The following is a 19,740-nucleotide window of genomic DNA, read 5'->3' on the forward strand; positions in this document are numbered from 1 at the left end:
GCAGCAAAAATTCCAGTGGAAACTATGACTATTATTCAATTTATGAGGCTTGTCTTAAAGATACGGTTTGCATTAAATAACAGAAATTAGCACTTTACAAAGACAAATTTAAACTTATGACCTATAGTGTTTTACTTAAGATTTCTTAGTATAAGAGAGATGTATAAGATTACTGAGTGTAAGTAATCTACCTTATACCTTAGTATAAGGTAGATTACTTAAGAATAAATGAGATGTTCTTGAGAGGAATACATTTATCAACAGAATACAAATTTTTGGTTTCCAAGTCAGTGCTTACTTCTGCAATGTTAAGCATCTTAGAAAGAGAAATATGTCAATGGATTCCTTAGTACTCTTCTACTCATCCAACGCATACTCCATTTCAAATTTAAAATGATGATGAGCCGGCATGTAATTTTCTGGGCCATTATCTGATTTCATGTCCAGGTATTCTTTACTTCCATTACCAAATAACAATGATATACATGGAATAATAGCAAAGATGTTACAAGTGCTCTTACTTCAAAATACCTTAACTTCAGCAATTTCTCATTCAAAAAAGACTGTGCTTTGGTAAATGACTGAATATATATTTATGCATCCTCATATTCTGTGTGACATATTTGAACTAAGAGAAGACTGCAGTCTAAGGTAGCTGCAAGTGGCAAGACACAGAGGCCTGGGGTCCTGGGAAGAAAGAATGGAGAAAAACAGAGATGAAAAAGGAAGCTAAAATGCTACCCATAAGAAGTGAGGATTCACTGACGATTCCTTTGCACAACCTCAGCCAGGAGAAACAAAGATCTTTTCAAATTGAAAGAAAAGATTTCTCAAAACAGAAAACTAATGCGCCAGGAACTATCTGCAGTGTTTTTCTGCAATAACTCTTGTTGCTTCTTCCAACAAGCTTATGAGTCCTACAGTGTTATTTCCCCCATATTAAAATGCAGAAACTGAGGCCCTGACAACTTGCACAAGGTCACAGAACAAGAGAGAGTTGAAACAGATTTTAAACAAGAAGTCTGACTCCAAACAAAGACTGGTCTCCTTCCCATTAACAGATATGCCATATTAAAACAGGATCTCCTAGTATCTACAGAAAAAAGACTCACCATGGCAACAGTCAATACAAAATCACAGTCACCGTGTGATAATCAAAGACATCCACCATATTTAAACCTACAATCATTTTTATTTTTTTTAATTTATTTATTTTAATTGGAGGCTAATTACTTTACAATATTGTAGTGGTTTTTGCCATATATTGATATGAATCAGCCACGGGTGTACATGTGTTCCCCATCCTGAACCCCCTCCCATCTCCCTCCCCATCCCATCCCTCTGGGTCATCCCAGTGCACCAGCCCTGAGCACCCTGTCTCATGCATTGAACCTGGACTAAGACTATCAGTTCATTTGCAGGGTGTTTCTGACTTAAAGGAGAGAGAGATGTGAGTTACTATTTGCCACCACATTCTGCTCTGGTCTTAAAAGTGTTTTATCTATTTTCTTTTGAAGTGAATTTTAATGAGCCCTAATTGTCAAAGGACTTCATAAATATTCATTATACAGTAAAAGAAGTGGTGTTTCCTTTCCCTAAAAGCTGAAAGAGAAAACAGTTAAGATTCCAAAGTAGAGTAGGCATGATGAAAGTCTTAAATGGAATTGTAAACATTCAGTATTGTATTAGATGTTTACCCAAATGGTTCGTATCGTTTGAACACTTAAGAAAATTCTTAGTGTAGCGATAACTTTTATTTTTGCCTTTGTAAGAAGTCCACCACAGCACAATCTGTTGGAGACATTTTCATTTTTATCAGTCAACCAATTCCAAATGATCCAAAACACTTCACTAACTATTGATGATGCCTTCTGCACCACTGAACAGTAAAATAGTTATGATGTTGGGAGGAAATGATTTTGATCTAAATCAACAGGGCAGGTCCAGCTATTATGAAAGTGCCACAAATCTTTTGCATTAAAGAATGTTTTCACACTGGATTTGAGTCTTCAAAGAAAGCATTCACCAAAGTGTTGCATTTTACATTAATCCTACACAGCTGTCAGGGAGTGTATTATCATAATGATTGACTTCTGATGAAGCCGTAGCCTCAAATATTTCCTCCCATTGCCAAAAGGTGGGAGATCTCACAAGATACCAAGGCCATGCCAGAGTTCCCAAGGTCAGCCAAATGCAAATGAGCTGGAAAGTCAAATATTAACTCCATGAGAACACGTCTCTCCAAAACCCACCCCATCTGATTTACTGTAAGAAAGGGGAAAACATGTTTGTTATTTTCAGACATATAGCAATAACTTTTCCCCTTTTAAAACTGTTGTTTCCTCAATGAGAGATAAATATGTTTCTATAAAAAGACCTCCCCAAAGTCCCTGAATTGTGAAAATAACTACTTTGTCATTATCATAAAACCAGAAATAAAAGATACCTCAGTTAAATTTTGGGAAATTAAGACAGAAGAAAGTAAATATGTTTATTTAGTGAAGCCCCTCTATAATTTCCAAAAATGAGCCAAATTCAAAGACCTAATTCATTTAAATATCTTTAAGAAATTTTATTAAACAATAATCAGATAATTGTTATTTTGTACTTGACTCTAAAATATTTAAGTCATTCAAATACAGCTGTTAAATTCTTACAATCATTTTCCCAGCTGCTTTGTATTTTTCACTTCCTAAAGTTTAGCTGGAACTGGGGACGGTGAGATGGGAAGAGGAAACACATCTGTAATGGCCATTTAATAAGCTATGCTCTGTGGCTAAATAATTATACATATAGTTATAAAGACTCTCATTCTTTTAAAATTAAATAATATCAAAATTTGGTTTACCTACAGTATCCAGTAAGCACAGAAACATTTTATATTACCTGAATTCAGAAACACATGGCACCAAACAGGGGACCACAAATATTATGCAGGAACAGAATAATGCAACACAGGGGCAAAACACGCTGAAGAAATTTTTTTTCTTTGCTGGAAGATTTTTGATTACAGTTTCAATTTCCGTGCTTGTGATGGGTCTGTTAAGATTTTCTATTTCTTCCTGGTCCAGTTTTGGAAAGTTGTACTTTTCTAAGAATTTGTCCATTTCTTCCACGTTGTCCATTTTACTGGCATGTAATTGTTGATAGTAGTCTCTTATGATCCTTTGTATTTCTGTGTTGTCTGTTGTGATCTCTCCAGTTTCATTTCTAATTTTATTGATTTGATTTTTCTCCCTTTGTTTCTTGATGAGTCTGGCTAATGGTTTGTCAATTTTATTTATCCTTTCAAAGAACCAGCTTTTGGCTTTGTTGATTTTTGCTATGGTCTGTCTTGTTTCTTTTGCATTTATTTCTGCCCTAATTTTTAAGATTTCTTTCCTTCTACTAACCCTGGGGTTCTTCATTTCTTCCTTTTCTAGTTGCTTTAGGTGTGGAGTTAGGTTATTTATTTGACTTTTTTCTTGTTTCTTGAGGTGGCCTGTATTGCTATGAACTTTCCCCTTAGGACTGCTTTTACCGTGTCCCACAGGTTTTGGGTTGTTGTGTTTTCATTTTCATTCGTTTCTATGCAAATTTTGATTTCTTTTTTGATTTCTTCTGTGATTTGTTGGTTATTCAGCAGGGTGTTGTTCATCCTCCATATGTTGGAATTTTTAATAGTTTTTCTCCTGTAATTGAGGTCTAATCTTAATGCATTGTGGTCAGAAAAGATGCTTGGAATGATATCTATTTTTTTGAATTTACCAAGGCTAGATTTATGGCCCAGGATGTGATCTATCCTGGAGAAGGTTCCATGTGCACTTGAGAAAAAGGTGAAATTCATTGTTTTGGGATGAAATGTCCTATAGATATCAGTTAGGTCTAACTGGTCTATTGTATCGTTTAAAGTTTGTGTTTCCTTGTTAACTTTCTGTTTAGTTGATCTATCCATAGGTGTGAGAGGGGTATTAAAGTCTCCCACTATTATTGTGTTATTGTTAATTTCTCCTTTCATACTTGTTAGCATTTATCTTACATATTGTGGTGCTCCCGTGTTGGGTGCATATATATTTATAATTGTTATATCTTCTTCTTGGATTGATCCTTTGATCATTATGTAGTGACCGTCTTGGTCTTTTTTCACAGCCTTTGTTTTAAAGCCTAGTTTATCTGATATGAATATTGCTACTCCTGCTTTCTTTTGGTCCCTATTTGCATGGAAAATCTTTTTCCAGCCCTTCACTTTCAGTCTGTATGTGTCCCCTGTTTTGAGGTGGGTCTCTTGTAGACAACATATGTAGGGGTCTTGTGTTTGTATCCATTCAGCCAGTCTTTGTCTTTTGGTTGGGGCATTCAACCCATTTACATTTAGGTAATTACTGATAAGTATGATCCCGTTGCCATTTACTTTATTGTTTTGGGTTCGAATTTATACACCGTTTTTGTGTTTCCTGTCTAGAGAATATCCTTTAGTATTTGTTGAAGAGCTGGTGTGGTGGTGCTGAATTCTCTCAGCTTTTGCTTGTCTGTAAAGCTTTTGATTTCTCCTTCATATCTGAATGAGATCCTTGCTGGGTACAATAATCTGGGCTGTAGGTTATTTTCTTTCATCACTTTAAGTATGTCTTGCCATCCCCTCCTGGCTTGAAGAGTTTCTATTGAAAGATCAGCTGTTATCCTTATGGGAATTCCCTTATGTGTTATTTGTTGTTTTTCCCTTGCTGCTTTTAATATTTGTTCTTTGTGTTTGATCTTTGTTAATTTGATTAATATATGTCTTGGGGTGTTTCACCTTGGGTTTATCCTGTTTGGGACTCTCTGGGTTTCTTGGACTTGAGTGATTATTTCCTTCCCCATTTTAGGGAAGTTTTCAACTATTATCTCCTCAAGTATTTTCTCATGGTCTTTCTTTTTGTCTTCTTCTTCTGGGACCCCTATGATTCGAATGTTGTAGCGTTTAATATTGTCCTGGAGGTCTCTGAGATTGTCCTCATTTCTTTTAATTCGTTTTTCTTTTTTCCTCTCTGATTCATTTATTTCTACCACTCTATCTTCTAATTCACTAATCCTATCTTCTACCTCTGTTATTCTACTATTTGTTGCTTCCAGAGTGTTTTTAATTTCATTTATTGCATTATTCATTATATATTGACTCTTTTTTATTTCTTCTAGGTCCTTGTTAAACCTTTCTTGCAACTTCTCAATCCTTGTCTCCAGGCTATTTATCTGTGATTCCATTTTGATTTCAAGATTTTGGATCAATTTCACTATCATTATTCGGAATTCTTTATCAGGTAGCTTCCCTCTCTCTTCCTCTTTTGTTTGGTTTGGTGGGCATTTATCCTGTTCCTTTATCTGCTGGGTATTCCTCTGTCTCTTCATCTTGTTTAAACTGCTGAGTTTGGGGTGTCCTTTCTGTATTCTGGCAGTTTGTGGAGTTCTCTTTATTGTGGCGTTTCCTCACTGTGTGTGGATTTGTACAGGTGGCTTGTCAAGGTTTCTTGGTTAGGGAAGCTTGTGTCGGTGTTCTGGTGGGTGGAGCTGTATTTCTTCTCTCTGGAGTGCAATGAAGTGTCCAGTAATGAGTTATGAGATGTCTATGGTTTTGGGGTGACTTTGGGCAGCCTGTATCTTGGAGCTCAGGGCTGAATTTGTTTGGTATGTCTTGCCCTGGAACTTGTTGGCCCTTGTGTGGTGCTTGGTTTCAGTGTAGGTATGGAGGTGTTTGATGAGCTCCTGTCAATTAATGTTCCCTGGAGTCAGGAGTTCCCTGGAGTCAGGGTTTGGACTTAAGCCTCCTGCTTCCAGTTATCGGTCTTATTTTTACAGTAGTTTCAAAACTTCTCCTTCTATACAGCACCATTGATAAAACATCTACGTTAAAGATGAAAAGTTTCTCCGCCGTGAGGGTCACCCAGAGAGGTTCACAGCGTTACGTGGAGAAGAGAAGAGGGAGGAGGGAGTTAGAGGTGACTCGGATGAGATGATGCGGAATCAATAGAGGAGAGAGTGGGCTAGCCAGTAATCACTTCCTTATGTGCACTCCACAACTGGACCGCTCAGAGATGTTCACGGAGTTATACAGAGAAGAGAAGAAGGAGGAAGGAGGCAGAGGTATCCAGGAGGATAAAAGGGGGGAATGAAAAGGAGGGAGACAGATCCAGCCAGTAATCAGTTCCCTAAGTGTTCTCCACCATCTGGAACACACAGAAATTCACAGAGTTGGGTTGAGAGGGGTTAGGGAGGAGACACAGGTGACCTGGTGGAGAAAAAGGAGAGTCCAAAGGGAGAGAGAGCAGTCAAGCCAGTAATCTCGCTCCCTAGTGAAAAATGGGTACTGAAGATTGGGTTCTTAAAGGTACAAAATTGGTAACAAATACATAAAAGCAAAAATTAAAAATCTAGAGTAGAGTTTGGAATTTCAAAAATACAATGTTAAAGAAAAGAAGAAGGAAAAGAAAGAGAGAAAAAAAAAACAAACAAAAACAAAGTTGCAAAAATTATAAAGAAAATATAGATATAAAATTGATAAAAAAATACCAAAAAGCAAAAGTTAAAAATCTAGAGTAGAGTTTGGAATTTCAAAAATACAATGTTAAAAAAAAAGAAGAAGAAAAAGAAAGAGAGAAAACAAACAAAAACAAAGTTGTAAAAATTATAAAGAAAATATAGGTACAAAGTTGATAACAAATACCAAAAAGCATAAATTAAAAATCTAGAGTTGAGTTTGGAATTTCAGGTATACAATGTTATATAAAAGAAGAAGAGAAAGAAAGAGAGAAAAAAAAAGTCACAAAAATTCTAAAAAAAAAAAAAAAAAAATATATATATATATATATATATATATATATAGGTACAAAATTGATAACAAATACCAAAAAGCTAAAATTAAAAATCTAGAGTACAGTTTGGAATTTCAAAAATACAATGTTAAAGAAAAGAAGATAAAAAAAAAAGAAACAAGATCAAAAAAATTATAAAAAATATATATATGAAGTTTGCTTTTAAAAAAACAGGGTCTTTTTTTTTTGCAAAGTAATAGTAGGTTATAAAAGTGAAAATTAAAGGAATAATAGAGGACTTAAAATTTTTTTAAAAATTAAAAAAAAAAGAAAAATCAAAATTAAAAAAAAAGAAATTTTTTTTCTTGTGGTATCCACTAGCACTTTTTTTTTTTAAACAGACTAAGCTTTTATTGGTTCTTTATGATTATGCTACCACCTTCCAGACGAATATGCATTGTGATTTAAACAAATTTAAAAAGGAATTAAAAAATGGAAAAGTAAGTATATGGTTTTCTTAATATCTGTTTAATAATTTAAAGTTCAGAATAAGAAACTTAATTTTTAGTCCCATGTAGTAAGCTTCAGGGTTTCCCTGGTGGCTCAGACGGTAAAGATCTGCCTGTAATATAGGAGACCTGGATTAGATCCCTGGGTTGGGAAGATCCCCTAGAGAAAGGAACAGCTAGCTACTCCAGTATTCTGGCTTGAAGAATTTCAAGGACAGAGGAGCCTGGTGGGCTACAGTCCATGGGGTCACAAAGAGTCAGACACAACTGAGTAAGCTTCAATATACATGAAAAATATCCTGGTGAAGAACATAAATACTAAAAACTTGTATCTTTTATTACTTTATTTACTTTATTTTAGTCTTATTAAGCATTACCTGACACCTGTTCTTTACTTCTTTAGATACTCAAAATGTCTTACTCTCTGCTGAATCTACAGAGCTATACCTAAACGCTTTATTAACTGAATGTAGTTGAATAGATTTTAAAATAGCGTTATTGGGATGATTAACTTTATATGCCAACTTGACTGTATTGTGGGTACCAGATATCTGGTCAAACATTATCTGGTATTTCTGGGAGGGTGTTTGGGATGAATCTAACATCTGAGAGACTGCAGAAAGCAGATTGCCCTCCCTAATCGGCTGAAGGTCTGAACAGGACAAAAAGGTTGACTCTCCAAAAAAGAGGGAATGCCTCATATCTAATGTCTTCAAGCTGGGCCGTCACATTTTTCCTGCCTTCAGATTCCAACTGAAGTATCAGCTCTCTTCCTGGGTCTTAAACTCCTGATCTCTGTATCTCTGTCTGGACTCTAACTATACTACTGGCTCTCCTGAGTCTGCAGCTTGTCGACTGCCGAGCTAGGGACTTGCCAGCCCCCATCAAAATGTGGACCAGTTCCTGACGAAAATATACACACACACATGCTTCCTATTCGTGGTATTTCTATGGAGAAACTTGATTCAGTTATTCTTGGTTTTCAAAGTTTCCTAAAATACCCAAGTTTCTTAAATAAATATAAAAAGTTCTTTTAATTAAATCTGAATTACCTTGGGCCCTTGAATTGTGGTTTCAACCTAATAAAAAGTTTAATTTCACTATCAGCAATATAGTTGAGATCTAATGTGTGTCCTCAGACTCAGTGAGTGACTCATTGTATGTCAGACTCACTGTATGTCTGACTCAGTGGACCTGAATCTGGGAAAACTCCAGGAGATAGTGAAGGACATGGAAGCCTGGCACGCTGCTGCAGTCCATGGGGTCACAAAAGAAGGACATGGCAACTCAACAACATGTCCTCAGAATCCATTCTCTATTGATGGCAATTCAGGCAGTGCAGCCACTAATGCCCCTGTGCCCAATGAAAGCTAAGACTATAAGATCATTCACATCTTAGTGAAATGTAAATTGTCCACATGAGATCAAACAGCAAGGATTAAATTCAAATAGCAAGACCAAGATTTCAACCAAAGCTAAGGTGCACTCACCAACTACAAGATGATCACAGCACAGAGTGATTTGGGTTTTGTTTCTATAAATTTCCTTGGCAGTATCTTTCTCATCTCTATCCACTCTCGGCCCAGAGATTTGTGTATAGTAATCTCTTCCAACAGTGTTGCCCCTTGAGAAATCAAATTGTTAAATAAATGTCTAGGCTGAAGACCAGTTCAAGATGCTTTCCTCTCCTCTACTAAATAAGGTAATAAAAATCACCAGAGGTATGAAAGCTATTGGCAAAAATCTGAGCTTCAAAATAGGTGAAAAGCATATAAGTGGAGAACACAGTCACTGAAAACTTATATTACTCAATAGATACATATATACCAGGAATCTTACTCGAAACATTAAACATTTTTCATTACTTGCATTCTGGATATTTTACTAAAGAACGTACTCATTTCTGGTGACTAAAGGAAAAAAATGTACTTCAACGTGTTTTCAATAAAAGAAGATGGCTGTGAAAGTAAAACGGAGTGTTTGAGGCTAGCCAGGGCAAGGTAAAGGCTAACTTCTTTGTATTCTAGAGGTACTTAGACACTTCACTGAAGATAAATGCTGTTTTCATTCTTTCAAAGTGTACCAACAAAAATGAATCAGACAGTTCCCTTTTTTCTTTTCTCTTTTTCAAGGATTTCTCTTTCAAACTTTTTTAAAACAAGAGCCACTTTCCCCCCTGGCAACAGTAGGCATTCCTATACTCCTATAGGAACATGCTGTAGTGCACGGTTTTCCCTTGCTTGATTTGCGTAAGGCCCATCTCAAGACACAATCCACTTATTAGACACAAGTATCCTCTTCTGAGCTCTAGTCCTTTTATAGTCAACTGACTATGAAACTAACATTTCATGCTAAGAAGTCTTGCTGATATACCAAACTCAACGTATTTAAATCTGAAGTTCTTCCTCCTTCCTGAAGCCTCTCCAGCCTATCCTTGTTCTTTCTAAACCTAAACTGTCTTCAGTTTCTTTCTGATAAGCATACCCATCATCCTCACAGCTGCCAAAGAAAAACCCAAGAATCTTGCTGGATGTCTCCCTCTCTATATCCATTATATCCAATCCATTAGCAATACAATCATTTCAATCTTCTAAATTTTTCTGGAATCCTTCCTTAACTCTCTACTGATATTGTTAGAAGATTCCAAATGTAGCCCTCACCATTTCTTACCTGGTGGTCTACAACAGGCTCCCAATCTCTAGCCCTACCTTCCTCTAACCATCTTATACTATAACCAGAACTACATTTTCTAAAATACACATTCATTTATTTGCTTAACTAAACAGTTATTTGGAAACACCTACCAGGTAACAGGTTCTGCCCAAGGATGTAATAATGAACAGAAAAAGACACAATTCCCTGCCCTGACAAAGCTGACAGTTACTGGAGAAAAGAGAAGAGAAGTCAAGTCAAGATGAAAGCACATTATGTTATGTGCAATGTGGAGAAATAAAGCAGAGAAAGGAGATAGAAGATGTAGGGCGTGGTTGTTATTTTAAAGAGGACAGTCAGAATCTCCTCTCTGAGGCAGTCATTTCTGGGAAGGGAAAGGCGGTGAGAGTGAGCTATGAAGTGGGAGTGTTCCAGACAGAAGAAAGCAAGAGCCCTGAGGTGGAAGTGTACCTGGGGTCACTGAAGAGCATGAGGCACAGGTTTGTCCAGAAAGAGGCACAGTAGTAGGAGGGGAGGTCATAGAAGAAAAAGAGACGGATCTGAGAGGGCCTTGTGGGAACTTTTTCCTCTGGTTGCTGTGCCAAAGATGGACTATAGGGACAAAAATCAAAGCAGAGAGCACTTAGATGACTGCAGGCACCGACAGTGAAGCAGTGAGTGCATGATTCAGACGGGTGCTGACTGTGGTTTGAACACGGATGGCAGTGGCAGGGGTGATGAGAAGCGGCCAAATTCAAGACGTGTTTTGAAGGCATTATTATTACTTTAATTTCCAAGAAAGTAGAGCCTAAGACAACTGCTTGCCAACAGGCAGTTTACCGGCAATGTCATCCAGGAATCAGCCAGGGCTGTGAAACAGGAAAGAAAAAACATAGGCAATCTGAGGATGAGTTAACTAGCTCACCTCGCCAGAGGTACCATGACATGAATCTCAGTATCTCCATTCTGGCTCGGCTCCCACCATACCCCACTGGTCGTGTATGGCCCTTCCTTTCAAGCTGTGTGTCAGCACACATTGCTTCCTCGTGTTGCATTAAAGAAGCCCCAAGGCAGGGGACCAAGAGGTTAAGTGAGTGTCCAATTTCATCTTCATAAAACAGGGCAATGCCTTCACAAGAGGTTGCTCAGTGGGTAAAGAATCCGCCTGCAATGCAGGAGATGGGGGTTCAATCCCTGGGTCAGGAAGATCCCCTGGAGGAGAGCATGACAATCCACTCCAGTATTCTTGCCTGGAGAATCCCATGGAGAGAGGACCTTGGCAGGCTACAGTCCACAGGGTCGCAAAGAGTCGGACACGACTGAAGCAACTGAGCACACACACACCCATGACAGCAGGAAGGGGTAGTCTCAAGAGGATTCTGAAGTGGAGTACATGGAGCCCTAAAAAATAGTCTTGGAATAATTCTCTAATGGACTATATGCACTACGTGAGACATAAAGAAGAGATAAGGATAATGCCAAGGTTTGCTCCTAATTAGCTGCAGGCATGAAACTGCCATTAACCAAAAGACAGTGGGAAATACGATTATGTATGTTACTTCCTTCTAAAAGGTAGTCATGGATCTCTGCATCTCCGGTTCACACACACCTTCATCTCTTCAGCCCTGCTTACAATCTCAAATTAGCCACTCACTACCCCTCACCTCTAACTCTGCAGTTATACTAAATAAACTCAATCCTCTGGCCACACCGTGCTCTCTCGGGGCTCTCTGGAATTTAGCTCAGGTTGGTCCCTCTGGCTATCTGTTTTGCTCAAATAACTCCTTATCAGCCTTTAATTGGAAACTCAGTAGATATCTCCTTTTAAGTTAGATACACACCCACCCATTCCCAAAGTAGTCTTTGTATGTGCCTGCCTCCCCTCCAGGATGTAATCATGGAATATTTTTCTTGAACCCAAAGGGCATATTACAACACTGGAAGATACTAGGTATGCAATTAAAGTATGTTAAATTAAGGAATAAGTGGTTTCTCCGAGTCATTCTATGTTTATTTTTAAAACAGTATCTGTGCCCCAAACCAACTTCTCATATGAACTATTTAAATATTTTAACGTGTCACCTCATCCTGAGACACTGAAGCTTATGTCCAAAGTCACATAATATTCAGTAGCTGGGAAACAATTAAAATTCAATTATTTTGAATCCCATCAGAAAAGACTCCTGCTTTTTCCCAAATAGTTAACTCTGAGCCAAGATCTGAGTATAATATGTGTTAGGATATTTATAGAATTAGATCATTAAAGATTAAAAATGCTTACTGCATTTTTTTTTAATTGAAGTATAGTAGATTCACAATGTTTCAGATGTACAACAAAGTGTGTATGTGTGTATACATTCACACACACACTTTTTTCAGATTCATTTCCACTTTAGGTTATTATAACATACTGAATACACTTCTCTATATTCAATAGAGATACTGTGCTATCCAGTAGGTCTGCAATGTTTATATATTAGTAGTGTGTATCTCTTAATCCCAAACTCCTAATTTGTCCCTCCTCTCCTGCTTCCTCCTTCCCATCTTATTGGATCTTAATACCAGCATTCCAGTTAACATAAAAATAAGACCATCTGGAAGTAAAATAAATCATTGTACTGAATCTTAAATCTTAAAGACTCCTAAAGAGAGGGTTGATAAAAATCAGATCTTTACAGTCAGCCCCATGCCAGACTTCTGGAAAAAAGATCTTTTTCGCCACGTTGTCTACAAGTTACAGGACTAAACAACGTATTTGGTTATGCTGTTCAGGTAGCACATGTGTGCTCAGCTCAGTCATGTCCAACTCTTGGCAACCCCATGGATTGAGGTCCACCAGGCTCCTCTGTCCATGGAATTTTTCCAGGCAAGAATACTGGCTACTGCTGCTAAGTCACTTCAGTCGTGTCCGACTCTGTGCGACCCCATAGATGGCAGCCCACTAGGCTCCCCTGTCCCTGGGATTCTCCAGCAAGAACACTGGAGTGGGTTGCCATTTCCTTCTCCAAAGCATGAAAGTGAAAAGTGAAAGTGAAATCGCTCAGTCGTGTCCAACTCTTAGCGACCCCATGGACTGCAGCCCATCAGGCTCCTCCATCCATGTGATTTTCCAGGCAAGAGTACTGGGGTAGGGTGCCATTGCCTTCTTTCTCCAGGGGATCTTCCCAACCCAGGGATAGAACCTGCGTCTCCTGCATTGGCAGGCAGATTGTTTACCACTGAGCCACACCAGAAGCCATGTTCATGGAGGGCAGAGCCCAGTCAACTTCTCATAGAGGCTTCCTGACTTCAATCCATTTTAGTTCTGATGGAAAATGTGAGCACGTTATTTTTAAATTCAATATAGGTTTCTGTTGGGTAAATTTTCTGGCTGACTAGATTTTCTGAACCTAGTCCTTTTCACTTGGAACAAATGTGCAATTCCCGAAGATGCCAACACATCATGTGTTACTGATGCATAACAAGATTAAGAGGAAAAATGAAAACATTTAAAAGGCAAAACATACTTGGGAAAAAATTACACAGTAAAGTGACCTGGGAAACGCCCTCAGACATTTTCTAAAATTATTTGGAGAATATCTTTAGAATTTAAGAGTACACCTAGGTCCTATTAAAACTGCAAAGTGTTTTCAGTGTAGGGAACAAAACAGCATACAAAAGAAAGCATCATTTTATAATTTATAGAGAATAAAAATCATTCAAGTTTGAAACTTCCAAAGTTCTATTAAGTCCTTAAACAACTCATATTTAATTATAAAATACTACAAAATAATAGACACTTCTGAAACATATGCAATCAATCACATAGCTAGATGTGGTAGCATTTTTAATTTTTTCTAAACTGAAATTCCTTTATTAGAAAAAGAAGGCAGACGACTCCATTATCTAACTAAAACACCAATCATACCATAACTCAGCTCACGAACCCTCCACGAATTTCCATTGCCTGTGGGATAAAGTTCAAGTTTACTCACAAAGCCACATAATTTTAGTTCAAAGTTCTCAAACTTTAACCACACATCTGTATCAACCGGACGGCTTGTTAAAAACAAAGTTTTCTGGATGCATTCCCTGGAGACTTTGATTCAGTAGATCTGGGTTGGGACACGAGAATTTATATTTCCAACAGGTCCCCATGTTACACTGATGCAGGGACCACAATTTGAAAACCACTCACTGTCTAGTCACAATCTAGCTTTCATGTGTCATCCGTTTCCCTACACAGACTTCTGGCTCTGCACATTTTTTCATCCTTTGACTCTAAGTAAACTATTCCAATCACGCTTATGTTTATAGGTTCTAGAATTCAACAAAAGAACTCTTGCTTAAGCTGTACTCTATAGAGCAAACGTATTTCAACAGTATTTGAATGCTGTCACAACCACATGCCAGCTTATCCTGAATCAGCTTTAGCATCACTTGTTGTTAATACTCTGATGTACAAACCTCAAGGCCCTGGGGTCATTTTCCCATCCTAATGATGGCCATGGCCCTGAGTGGGAGAAGTATGAAACAATATTCTGGGGAGAAAATGTTTTTGTTATGACTATGAGTTACTGCTATCTGAGAAGGGCTTGTCAGTGTGGGCAGTTTTCCAGCTACTCTACAGGAAAGGCATTTCTGCTACAGTAACAAGGAGAAAAGCTTGGAAAGAGGCTTCCTAGCCTATAGGCGTGCTCTCTGTCCCTAGGACGATCTATTAATCTCTGTAGAGACAGTTAATGATAAAGATTCATAGGCAAATTAACAGATCCCCATAAGGCCCAGATACAGAATTATGAAGACCAATTGTCCCCAAAAGCAATAACTGAACAAGCAGGGTTGCAGGTGGGCTACTCTGCTAAGTTTTAACAAAGGAAAAATGATATGATCTTAACCAGAACTAATGGTAACTCTTAATCACAAGTAATTTTTCTCATAAACCAACTAAATAAAATAACAAAGCCTCCTCACTAAAATTCTGATTTCACAAGTAAAATACTATTATAATTGATATCAGAAAAAGAAAATAACAGTCAACACCGGAACCTGAATTCAGTGTTTTCCTTGTAGAGAACATTTTCTGGAACCCAAGTCTTGAATACTAGAGTAAGTGGTCATGACCTTTTCCGGGAAATCTTCCCAACCCTGGAATGAAACCCACATCTCTTATGTCTTCTGCATTGGCAGCCAGATTCTTTGCCACTAGCACCAGCTACAAAGCTCCTTTAATTTTTAGAGGAAAGAAAAACCCATAGTGCTTTCTAGCTGAAAGGAAGGTAAGGGTGTGGCTATGTACTCAATTTTGTTATGGGTTATCTCTTTTATTACATATAATTCTACAAATACACTAAAAAAGAGAATATTGGGTTCAGTCTTCAGGGATTTTTTTTATCATAAAGGAATAAATTATAGAATAAAGTCGATTGAGGACCAACCCCTTCTCCCACCATATTCACCACTATCATAAATTGGCTTTTTATCTACTACTAGAATATTTCATAGTAGTAGATAAATAGCCTACTTCACTGGAAGGACTGATGCTGAAGCGCCAGTATTCTGGTCATCTCATGCGAAGAGACGACTCATTGGAAAAGTCCCTGATGCTGAGAAAGACTGAGGGCAGAAGGAGAAGAGGGCGTCAGAGAATAAGAGGGCATCACTGATACAATGGACATGAACTTGGGCAAACTCCAGGAGATGGTAAGGGACAGGGAGGCCTGGCGTGCTGCAGTCCATGGGGTCGAAAGAGCTGGACACAACTGGGTGAATGAACAACAACAACAATGAATATTTTCGGAGCTTTATAGAAACAATTCACATGCCGTAAGACTGACCTATTTAACATGTTCAATTCAATCCTTTTTAGCACAGAGTTTTGCAATTATATCACCATGCAATTTTAGAACATCTTCATAACACCCTCAAACAAGTCCCATAGCCATTAACAGTCACTCCCTATTCTTGCCCCTGGCTCCCCATCCCAGGCAACTTAAGGCTACTAATCTCTCTTACATCAGTGTATAGTTTTAAATTCTAGACTTTTCATATAAATGCAATATGACAATATGTGTTCTTAGAATCTGGCTTCTTTCACACAGAATGATGTTTTCAAAGTTTATTCAAGTTATAGCATAATTTTTATTGCCAAAGAATATTTTACTATATAGATACACAACATTTTGTTTATCCATTCATCAGCTGCTGGACATATGAGTTTTCCACTTACTGGCTATTATGAATAACACTGCTGTGAACATGTACAAATTCTGTGGGGACATTAGGTTCTCACTTCTCTTGGATAGATACTCAGGAGTGAAACATCTGGAGCATATGGTAACTGAATGTTTAACACTGTGAGGAACTGACAGACTGTTTTTTCAAAAGCGGTTACACCATTTTCTATTCCCAGAAGTAGTGTATGAGGATTCCAATTTCTCCACATCTCTGCCAACACTGGCTATTATCTTTTTGATTATAGCCACTCTAGTGGGTGGACAAGTATCTCGTGGTTTTGATTTGAATGCCACTGACAGCTAAAGATGGGTACAATAAAGGACAGAAACAGTATGGACGTAACAGAAGCAGAAAATATTAAGAAGAACACACAGAACTGTTTAAAAAAATATTAATGACCCAGATAACTACGATGGCGTGCTCACTCACCTACAGCCAGACATCCTGGAATACGAAGTCAAGTGAGCCTTACTACGAACAAAACTAGAGGAGGTGAGAGAATTCCAGTTGAACTATCTCAAATCCTAAAAGATGATGCTGTGAAAGTGCTATACTCAATATGCCAGCAAATTTGGAAAACTTAGGACTGGACACAGGAATGGAAAAGGTCAGTTTTCATTCCAATCCCAAAGAAAGGCAACGCCACAGAATGTTCAAACTACCACACCATTGCACTCACCTCACACGCTAGCAAAGTAATACTCCAAGCCAGGCTTCAACAGTACATGAACCATGAACTTCCAGATGTTCAACCTGGATTTAGAAAAAGCAGAAAAACCAGAGATCAAATTGCCAACATCTGCTGGATCATAGAAAATGCAAGAGAGTTCCAGAAAAACATCTGCTTTATTGACTATGCCAAAGCCTTTGACTGTGTGGATCACAACAAACTGGAGAAAATTCTTCAAGAGATGGGAATACCAGACCACCTGACCTGCCTCTTGAGAAACCTGTATGCAGGTCAAGAAACAACAGTTAGAACTGGATATGGAACAATGGACTGGTTCAAAACTAGGAAAGGAGTTCGTCAAGGCTATATATTGCCACACTGCTTATTTAACTTATACGCAGAGTACATCATGAGACACGCCGGACTGGATGAAGCACAAGCTGAAATCAAGACTGCCAGGAGAAATATCAATAAACTCAGATATGCAGATGATACCACCCTTATGGCAGAAAGTGAAGAAGAACTAAAGAGCCCCTTGATGAAGGTGAAAGAGGAGAGTGATAAAGCTGGTTTAAAACTCAACATTCAAAAAACAAAGATCATAGCATCTGGTCCCATCACTTCATGGCAAATAGATGGGGAAACAGTGGAAACAGTGGCTGAGTTTATTTTGGGGGGCTCCAAAATCACTGCAGGTGGTTACCGCAGCCATGAAATTAAAAGGTGCTTGGTCCTTGTAAGAAAAGCTATGACCAACCAAGACAGCATATTAAAAAGCAGAGACATTACTTTGCCAACACCGGTCTGTCTAGTCAAAGCCATGGTTTTTCCAGTAGTCATGTATGGATGTGAGAGTTGGAGTACAAAGAAAGCTAAGTGCTAAAGAATTGATGCTTTTGAACTGTGGTGTTGGAGAAGACTCTTGAGAGTCCATTGGACTGCAAGGAGATCAAGCCAGTCAATCCTAAAGGAAATCAGTCCTGAATATTCATTGGAAGGACTGATGCTGAAGCTGAAGCTCCAATATTTTGGCCACCTGATAGGAAGAGCTAAGTCACTGTAAAAGACCCTGATGCTGGTAAAGACTGAAGGCAGGAGGAGAAGGGGCCACAGAGGTGGATGGCATCACCAACTCGATGGACATGAATTTGATCAAGCTCCAGGAGTTGGTGGTGGACAGGAAAGCCTGGCGTGCTGCAGTGCATGGGGTCACAAAGCGTCAGACATGACTGAGTGACTGAACTGAACTGATAGCTAATGACACTGAGCATCTTTTCATATGATCATTGGCCATCTCTACATATTCTTTAGAGAAATTTCTGTCAAAATCCTTTCCCATTTAAAAAAAATTACCTTTTATTATTGGTTTTAAGAGTTCTTTATATAATCTGGAATGGAGTCCAACACTGGATATATGATTTGCAAGTGTTTTCTCCATTCTGTGGGCTCTTCTCTCACTTTCTTGATGATGTATTTTTCTTTGATGATCCTTTGTATTATACATTATTTTATTGCTGCTTGTGCTTTTGACAGCATATCTCAATTGCTTTATCTTATGAATATTTCTATATAAATATGATCCAGACCTAAAAATCATATATTACTTTTGAAAATGGTTGAGAACAACTTAGATTCCAATTAGCAGTGCTTGAAAATTCCCATTTCTCCATATGCCTGCCAAGGCTTGATAACCTCAGATTATTTTGCCCATTCCTTAATTTTAACTTGGTAGCTCATATTATTTTAACTTTACTTATTTAGTTTCTTTTCCTGTACTTCCATCTACTCTGTCAATGGCCTGTTCATGTCTTCTGACCCTTTTTTGGTATTTTTCTCATTTAGGAAGACATTCTTTATATATAATTGATATTAAATTTTTCTCAGTTACATGTCTTGTAACATGTTTTCCAAGTATTTAAGCCATCCTTTGGCTTGTTATTTGCTTTGTTGAACTACCAATAATTAAACTGCTTAGAAATTCTAAAATAATATCTTTATGTTCTGTGATCTTTGCATTTTTTTAACTTTAAGCTATACAAATGTTGAAGGAAATGACAACCCACTCCAGTATTCTTGCCTAGAGAATCCCATGGACGGAGACGCCTGGTGGGCTACAGTCCACGGGGTCGCAAAGAGTCGGACATGACTGAGCATCTTCACATACAAATGTTCTACTCTAAGAGACACTGTATTATATAGCTACCAATGGAATGGACACAAGAACCAATCTGTCTTGATTTGAATCTATATTCTACCATGTATCACTGTGTAATCTGAAACAAATTTACTTGTCTGAAGCTGTTTCTTCATTTATAGGATAGGGGGATAAGAGCACCTATCTCATGTTGTGTGCATTTAAATGATGAAGTGTTTATAACAATACATGGAACATGAGCTATTATTTTCTTCTAAACATTTTCACTTTTTGAATTTCACCTTTAGCTTTACGACATATTTGGAGATGATTATTTTTCTCCTGTTTCATGAATTTTATACATGGTATGAAGTGAGGTTTTCAAACAAGTCTACCTTTCTCCACTGATCTCTAATGTCCCCTCTGATATATTCTTTCCTTATATATATGATTCTATATCATGTCCCACAAATCTATGGCTACCCTGGGCCATAACCACACTATTTTAATTACTATAGCTATTAAACTATAAAATCATAGTAAGTTTTTATATCTAGAAGAGCAAATATACCTAACTTGCTCAGTGCTTACTTACTATCTACAAACACAGGCATTTACAAGTAAATGGATTACAATGCAGATATTTGTATCCTTGGATTTGTGAATTATAAAATCACAAGTAAAATATTGTCTGTTAGCTTAGCACCTAACAGAACTATAAGTATACACTTTTCTTTTTAAGCCCTAGACCATTTTGATTATTTTGTAAATAAAGTATTGATTTATTGAAAGCCA

General features: G+C 37.7%; 1 protein-coding gene across 27 annotated transcripts in view; it reads right to left on the minus strand.

The window, feature by feature from the left end:
* The window catches only part of BMPR1B (bone morphogenetic protein receptor type 1B), a 449,057-nt gene that overhangs the window by 80,551 nt on the left and 348,766 nt on the right, over positions 1-19,740 (minus strand). For 14 of the 27 annotated variants that reach the window (XM_059887365.1, XM_059887380.1, XM_059887381.1 and 11 more), the window contains one exon: positions 16,821-16,894. The exons of the other annotated variants lie outside the window; for them this stretch is intronic. The gene's annotated coding sequence lies outside the window, so the exon portion shown is untranslated. The remainder of the gene's footprint in view (positions 1-16,820; positions 16,895-19,740) is intronic. 27 annotated transcript variants of the gene reach the window in all.

Source organism: Bos taurus, chromosome 6 (assembly GCF_002263795.3).
Source record: "Bos taurus isolate L1 Dominette 01449 registration number 42190680 breed Hereford chromosome 6, ARS-UCD2.0, whole genome shotgun sequence".
Classification (NCBI taxonomy): Eukaryota; Metazoa; Chordata; class Mammalia; order Artiodactyla; family Bovidae; genus Bos; species Bos taurus.